Genomic DNA, 9,021 nt, shown 5'->3' with positions numbered 1-9,021 from the left:
TAACATTTCTTACATCAAAAGTCTGGCCACACATCACATGCCCCCAAGCCCAGCTCACTTATTTACACGGTGGCACTCTCAATCACCAAGGCCTTGCTCTGCAAACCTGAGTGTGCAACCAGGACACCAGCTTGAAATGCATATTCCTGCCCCCACGCCCAGTCCAGAGAGTCAGGTCCCAGGAATCTGCGTTTCGGCCAGATACCCCCCAGGTAATCCGGATGAAAGTGGGTCCTTGCCACGCTCTCCACCACTTTAGGGCCAAGAATTCAGGGAGCCAGGGCTCAGCTCCAGCAGGTCACGGCTAACACACAGCAGGACTTTGTTGTCTTCCCCTTCACTGGAGCCCCAGAAGAGTACCTTGGCCCCGGGGGTCAGTAGCAACCCTGCCTCAACCCTACTAATCAGGAACTGCAATAAATTAAAAGCCCATTAAAGTATTTTAGAGAAAAGCCTAGAAGTGCTGAAACATTAATTGTGCCATATTCAATCTGTTTTCCTAGAGATTCAAAAAACCAGATTACCATCTTGGGGGTCATTAGAAAGAATGAAGCTTGCTCCCTTTCCATTTACATATTTAAAAATATGCATATATTCTTGCAGTGGCTGCCATCCAGACTCCCCAGTTCCCGTGGCCATGCCACAGTCTAACCATGGAGAAAGAAGCCCAGGATGCCACGGGGTCCTGCCTCATTTTGTTTTGTTTTTTAAAGAGGAACCAAAGCCCAGGGCCTGTGGTTGCAAAACAGCTCCAGGAAAACAGGTAGAGACAGCCACAAAACAACTGTGATGTTTACTTGTTTTGTTCTCCCCTGTTTATTTTTCCCTGAAGCAATCCTTGCTCGGTACAAAAGTCTGCAGGGAGCTGGAGAGAGCAGCTGTGGTTCCCTGAGGCCAAGACCTAGCAATCAAGTTGTTTACCAAACACTGCCAGGCACCGGGAAAACAACAAGCTCGCAGGCTGCATTTGCATCTGCTTCTCAAAAACAACCTCTGAAAGTCTAGGGCCTGGCCTGGTACTTCCTTGTATGGCTGAGGGCAACTTGGAAATTAAAGGCATGAACTGCCTTAGGTATTAGCACCCGGCGGCCCAACTGTAATGCATTATTCCATTTCTCTGGCATCCTAAGAAACATCCTAAAAAAGGAGCGCTGGAAGTCTGGGAAGTGCAAAGCAGTGGGTTGACACAGACAACAAGCTCCTGCAAGGCATTTCCAAGCAAGCTCACAGTGGCCATCTCAGCGAACTGCCATCATTTGCTGATCATCCAAAACCGCCAGAGATCCAGCAGTGGTTCTCCATCTTGAACAAGCACTGGAATCCCCAGGAGGGCTAATAAAATACAGATGGCTGGGTCCTTCCATGGACGTGCCTAATTGAGTAGGCCCAGGGTAGGGCCTGAGAATTTCCAGAAAGCTCCCAAGGGAAGCTGGTGCTATTGGTGTCCACCACACTTCCAGTACCGCTCCTTTAGAGTCAGATGCCTCCTGGCCAGCCTGAAGACGTGGGAACTGATTCGCCACCCTAACCTCTCCCATGGGTTATCTGAGTGAATATGGCAGTGTCGAGCCCAAAGAAGTTCACAGAACAAAATGCAGTGCATGGTTTTCCATGTGCCTCTCCAGATCCTTTGCCCAATATCCCCCCACCCTGCTCTGTGCCCTGGAAGGCTGCCCTGTGTGGACAACATCAATAGGTACCCTTGCCCTCTGGCTTCCAGCTGATTACACCCAGTGGAGGTCTCATCTTCAGTTGATGGAGAAGATGGGGCATTTACTGCCGGGCTTCCTTCCCTCCAGGGAAATGCAAGCTGACTGAGTCCCTCTATGAAAGGTCACAGCTCCCACCAGGCAGACCTCTCCATAAAGATATAGTCTCCACAATCCAGTAACCACTACCTGTCCTTCCCAGTCCTTCCAGGCCCGGAAGAGGTAAAAGCCACCCTTTTCCCATGGGGATCCTGACACAAAACTCAAATTCAACACTGGATTCCCCCCTGGTTTTTGAACGCTAAATCTGGAATTTTATATAGCCACATAACGTAAACATTCATGGATATATGTACAGACACACATACATACAAAAATACATATGTACCTATAAATGTACACACATACACAAGTGTACACATGAATGTACACACCCATAAATGTATGTATTTAAAGACTTTGTAATGTAGTTAGATTGGTCAGAAGACCCGGGAGCCCCAAGGCCAAGGCCAACTTGGGCGGTTCACAAGGATGTTCCTTCAGGTCCCGTGTGTCATAGGAAGAGCAGGCCCACTTTGTCTCACCAGTTACACAACCTGATGGGAAGGAGAGCATTTGTGAGAGCTTCAATCCTTCTCTAATTTATTATCTTAGTTTCTTTTGTTGCAAATGGCACCAAAATAGAAAGGGAACAGAAGTGGGTGGAGCAGGCTCCATCGTCAACTCCCATGAATAACTTTCTGACAATGCTGAACCCAGTTCAAAAAGCACACTGGCTGCAAAAAAAAAAAAAAAAAAGGTGTGTGTTGTCAGCTCACAAATAAAATGCCAATCTGCCTCAATTAATAAAGCTCAGAAAAGAAGAACAAATAATACTTAGGTTTTTAAAATAATAATCACCTCAAGTTACCCTAAAGAAGCTTCTGTCAGAAGAGCTAAGTTCTAAAGTTCTAGTAAAAATGGTCAACCAAATTTAACCAAACGTTGGGTCAACTACACCAACATTCTTGGCTTCAGCGAGCCCACCTGATTTCACTTCAATTGAATTCTCTAGAGCTAACCACTATTCTCTTGCTTAACTTTCACTAGCAAGATTTCTTTCAACTCATCAGAGGACTTGTTGGTATCTATGCTCAAAAACAAGTTTTTAAGTAAACCCATTAGATTAATTAGAACGCATGGGGAATATGGTTTCCATGTAATTACTTTTCTAGTTAAACCTTCTGTGTTTGCTTGTTTATTGTTCTTTCTTCACTAAAAATCTTAACGATCCATTTAAAACCTGGAGGATTGTCTTCCTGTGGCTTCTGTCTGTCCCCTCTCGCTGTCTCCCCAATAAGCAGCCTAGCTTATGCCTGAACCCTGCCATGGAAGATGAGTGACTTCTGGAACCCCCTCTTCAAGGATAAGAGGCACCTTAAGTATCTTGCTACCTTCTGGCAACCCCAGAATCCCCTTTCTATAGTGGAGAAACTCCACTCATCCTTCACCGTGGCTCCAATGCTCACCTCTTCCCACCGCCCTCCATTACCAACATCATGAAAAATCTAGAAACTTTCCTTTTTCCTTAAAGATGCCCTTTTCATCTTTTCCAGAAGCCATCTACTCAACATCCCGTGACTTCAGGCAACCAATTCCCTTTCTTAGAACCAAGGTATTGCTCTCCTAACAATCCACATTGCCCATCATCTACCTCCAAAGAAAAAGCCATCATCCCTCTCCACTATGATTCCTTCATCCTTCAAAAACTTTTTTTTTTTAATTAGAGAGAGAGCATGCAAAAGCACGCATGCCAGCGGGGTGGGGGAGGTGCAGAGGGAGACAAAGAGAGAGAATCTTAAGCAGGCTCCACGCCTAGCGTGGAGCTCAATGTGGGGCTGGATCTCACAACCCTGAGATCATGACCTGAGCTAAAACCAAAAGTTGGATGCTTAACCAACTGAGCCACCCAGCCGCCCCAAAACCCTTCTTCTGGTGATCACATGAGAGGGAACCATTGTTCCCAGCCCAGCCATATGGCCTTTAATTCTAAGTGTCAAGGACACTCTTCCATACCTTTTCAGGTATTTTAGTATCTGGTTCACAATTTCTGTCTAGATCCTTCCAATGTGGCCACTTCTATCAACCTCAATAGTCATGAAGATGGTCCTTCCAACAGCCTGGCCAATGCTTACATAAGGCCTGATACAAACAAGGCACTCAAAAACAAACAAACAAACAAACAAAACACTTTTGAATGAGTGAATACACATCTGGTTATCTTAACTTCCTTACCCCGAAAGCTTCCAAGCCCTTTGAGAAAGAGTACAGTGCAGGAGCTTTAAACATGGGTTGTGGAACAGACTGCATCTGTCCCATGCTAGCTATGCCACTTACCAGCTGCAACTCTGGTCAAGTTATACCTGAAAATTGAGAGAGTATTTGCCCATATTCAATAAGGGCTCATTAAGTGCTAATGAACCACTACCACTTCCTCTATACTTGAGGGCATGGCGAACACTTGGATCTCACCATCCTTTAGAAACTGTTCCACCTCTAAGACCTCCAGTGCTGAAATTCAGTAACAATTTCCCACTGAGCCACCTCTCACTGGGTCATTTCTCCTGAACTTGCTCCTGGACTGTACTGAGGCAAGCCGCCACCACGTCAAGTCTAAAACTCCTCACCATCTAACATTCCCTTTCTGAAGTTCCTCTCTTTTACATCATCTAAGGCTCACTCCATAGCACTCAGTACCCCAAAATGCCCTGCATCACTCAGGATGCCCTTATCTTTTCTACCAACTTTTTATTCAAGCTATTTGGTTCCTTTTCCAGAATAAGCGGGATGAGGCAGGGGCTGGGTGTGATTGATGTTTTATATCCTCAATGCCTACACTACAGTGTCTGGGACAGAAGGTTGGGACATGCGGTGTTAATCTGGGGCCCCTTCAGGGAGCCAGGAAGACTCCCCATAAGCCTACTTGGCACCCAATCTGTGACAAGTTTCCACTTAAGAACCATGGGAACTCCAGGTTCAATTTCACCAACACCTTCCACTCAATGGCTCAAAAGACTAACCTTCCATTCCCACTGGCAAGTTAGGCTAAGCTAAGTGGCCAGGGCTTGTACAAGGTGGGCCTTCTGCTGGTAGGGCAAACGGCATCTCTGTCCCTGAGGCCCAGGGGAGCCTCAGTAGGTCCCTGGAAGAACAGTCAAGTGAACAGAGAGCTGAGTGCCATCTGGGCTCTTTATAAGGCTTTTGTGGTAAACATGTTTACTTTCTTTTCATTGGCTGGGCTTATCACGATCAAGTATTTTGTTTTGAGTCTTGCTCTATAAATATGTTTACTTTGAGGGGAGAGTTTTTTTGATAGCTAGCACACTTGTTTTTCACACTTTTAAACTCAAAACATATTTTTGACAATCCATGGTAAACAACTCAAGGTGATAAACAAATTATATTATTTCACCTTAACCAGAGACATGATCCCCATGTATCTGTTCAAAAGCTTGAGATGCACTGTGGGTAAGCAAAGCCTCTTTACTGGATGAGAATAAAAATCACATTCATAGGGATGATGTTACTAACAAGAAAAAACTACAATGGCAGGTCCCGTATAAGGAGGAAGCAGCAAACGCAAGCCTGCCATGGGAAGCTACTCCTGAGGACACCAGAGCTTGTCTTCCTAATAGGATCTATATTTCCTGTGGAAAGTTAAGGTTAAATAATCAGCATACATAACTAATATGGGGAGGGGGTATAAAATAACTTTCCAAAGAATGAAGAAACCAAGTAGGTCACAGGATCAACTGCAATTCTTCTGAGACTTGTTCTCTGGGATGACTTTTGCCTGCTTCACAATTAAGAAAAAGGTAGCAGCTTGAACTATAAAAAGGAAACGTCCTCCATTATTGGAAAAGAGAAAAAAAATAACAAGAGTTAAGGGAGGAAAAAAGAAAATATTTTTTGAGAAAACCAACGGTCCTGAAGAAGGATTTTAAAGTGCTGTTTACAAGAGTCACTCTGTGGGATGAAACATCAAGTTCCACTGCAGTTGAGCCAAATCTCTCTTCTAGAGAATTCTGTGTCCCCATATTCCAACTAGAAACAAAAGCCATCTTACCACAGGCCTTTGAGGTTAATTACAAATTACTTAAAGGAATAAAAACAAAGAGGCCAAATTCTTTGTTAAAATAAATAATATCCCACATACCCTCAAATCTTCTTCTAAATTCATGCCCAAGTTAAAGAAGTTAAAAAAACAATGACAGAACCATCAAGGTTGTGGTACCATAATAAGATAAACATCCTCATTTACTAAGCATGATTATTTCATCATGTATGGTGCTACAGGGGAGGATGACATTAGAACACAGAGTGACCCCATATGGCACCTCATCCACCCAAGACGGATGATGTATGCAACACAGAGAAACAGAGAACACGCACACTGAACAGACTTCCAAGGTTATAACATGCTTCAGGGATACATCAGACAGGGTGTCAGGAGAGGGCCAGGAGGGCACTGTGAGGCAACGACCACCCCTGACACTCAGATCATCTCTCCAACCCAGGTCAGGGAACCAAAATAAACAGCTTCTCGGGTAGTTTTAGCAGAAGGACAACAAGGCCCAGGAGGGTGGCTTCTGCATGATGAATTAGTAGGAAGATCAAACTCTGTCCCAGCTTGGCCACCAACTGTTGGACACCTTTTGCAAGTCGGTGAGTTTCTCAGAGCCTGGGTTTCCCTTCCTGTAAATTAACGGCAGTGAATCCTACCTTTTTGAACAATACCATGTCACAATTCTATACCTCGGCCTCAGATCAAAAACACCACGTCAGGGGATAACCGACAACTCCAGGCTTCAAAAATCAAATCCATACAATAGTTGGAGTGCTTTCGAACAACCCACAAAGGCATCCAAGTTCCCACAACTTAGGAGCAGAAATGAAATGTTGAGTTAATGTGACGTTGGCCAGTGACTAGTCATCAAGCATACTTCAGCTTTTAGTTGTCTGAGCAGACGGCTGACTCAGCGGGGATACGGTTACCCAGCCAGCCACGTCCATCTGACCCACTGCCTCAAAAAAATTTGTCTTCAATCTTAAAAACCAAAAAAGTTAAATGACTAATGAAATGACTGAAGAACTTCCAGACAATTCTCACAGTTTCAAAAACACACATACACACACACACACACACACACAGAACTAATCAGGATGGTAAGTATATAAGAAAACAACCAGACTCAGAGCTGTCCAACATCCGATGGCCACATTTCCTTTCGAGAAAGAAGTGCACATTCCAGGGTGTGGAATGACGTGGTTTGGAAAAGCCTCAGGAGAGCAGAAGAACTGATGATTAGGACCAAATCATCAAGGAAAAGTGTCAGAGTGTCAAAGTGGTGAAATGTCTGTTGTAAATACAAGAAAAGAAAGAACACACTGGCCTTTCACCCTGGTGGCTCGACAGACTGGGAAGCCTTTGGATATTCTCCGGAGGACATCCATTTCTAAGACCAGCCAACGTGTATGGAGCCTTGACTGCATACCCAGCACTCAGTACTGAGCATTTGTGCCCAAAGTCTTGTAAGTCTTACAACAGCGGCACAAGTAAGTGCTATTATCTTATGGATGAGGACACTGAGGCTCAGAGAAGATGCATCCTTTCCCCAAAGCCACAGTTAGTAAGTGGTAGAGCTGTGTGTCTCTCAAAGCCATGTCTCCTCCCTTAATGGTACCCAATTAGAGTACCACTCTTCCAACAGCTCAAATGGGAAATGTGAGCACATTTGAAACAGCTCCCAAGATAAAGCCCAAATGGAATACAAGGGTTAGAATCCTACTGGGAGTCCCTACACGTTAAGCCCCTTGGCTTCCTGCTTGCAGTCAGGCAAATCCCAGGAAGGAGGAGAGCCTGGACCAAGCGAGGCCTGGAAGCTGCATGGCATGTCCCCACTGAGACTGGAGACGAAGAAGAGAGGGGTTTAGGTGGGCCATCGAGGCACCCATCTGGTCCTTCCACCACCTGTGCAAAAGGGATTCTTTCTAGTGCTCTCTTGGTCTCCTGTCTGTTCTCTCATTTCCTTCTGACTCACAAACCTGGGCACTGTCCCCACCTTCCTTCCCTAGCCCTTCCCTTCCAGAGAAGGCACCTGTCTAAAGTCTATGGGATAAGACTCCTCGAGGGAAATTCAAACATTTATTGAGCCCCACTCTGCTTAACTGTGCTACACATGTTTGGAGGTTGAGAGGAGGGATATCCAGGCACAGTTGTCTTCCCAGCATGAGAAGTTCAATAACAATACATGATTTAAATGAGAGTTGTGTCAAAGAGAGTACACAATTAATGGTTAGCTGAATTCTACAGGCAATAATTGCTACAAAGTTCAAAAGCTGAGAGAAATCACTTCCAACAAATACATCCCAGGTTGCAAACTCCCCCTGGAGTTCTAGTTCCCGGTCTGCTTTGGCCCACAGCATCAGAATCTGGCTGCCCGGGGTCCAATTCTGGCTGTGACATTCATGGACCGAGTTATTCAAGCTCTCTGGGCCTCAGTTTCCTTAGCAGGAAACTGGGGGTGATGACAGTTCCTATGTCACGGGGTGGTTTGAGGATTAAGTGGAATAATGCATGTAAGCCTTAAAACAGGGTAAGTGGTGTTATCACATCTCTTGGCAGATCTCCAGCCCCAGTTTCCATGGCCCCGTAGGTACCATCTGAATATTCACATTCTCCACAGTGGCTCTTCCTCCCTCCTTCCCTGTGACTGTCAAAGCCCCGCCTTCTACTCCAATGAGCTAGAAACGCTGTGGGGTTCCCCCCAACACCAGCCAGCGACCATGTTCACCTCCCATTTGGTTTCCACGCCAGGTCTTGTGTCCATCTCCATTTCTAATACCCCAGGACAAGAAGAGGAACCTGAGAGTCTGAGCACCTGGGTTCAACTCCCAGCTCTGCCAGAGTAACCTAATTTGTGATTTGGGACAAATCACATAAGTTCTCGAAACCTCTGTTTCTACATCTATAAAATGGAGCTAAAAAGACTCCCCAAGTGTCCCTGCCCCAAAGCTCTGCTGTCAAGATTAAATTACACAGGTTGAAAGCATGCATCCAACACCTGGCCCACGGTGAGGGCTCACTATGTGACAGCTGATGTTCTCACCTTTGTTTGGACCACACAATTAATTGAACATCAGCGCCTAAACGGTCTCTCCTCTCTCAATTCCTAGAGCCACTGCTCATCCTTTATGATGCCAGATTTGAGTCAGTGACCCACAGGGCATAATTATGCCCCATTTTTCTTTTATGTCCATCAATCTAATATTA

The sequence above is a fragment of the Neomonachus schauinslandi genome, chromosome 1 (assembly GCF_002201575.2).
Source record: "Neomonachus schauinslandi chromosome 1, ASM220157v2, whole genome shotgun sequence".
NCBI lineage: Eukaryota > Metazoa > Chordata > Mammalia > Carnivora > Phocidae > Neomonachus > Neomonachus schauinslandi.
This window is presented reverse-complemented; position numbering follows the sequence as displayed.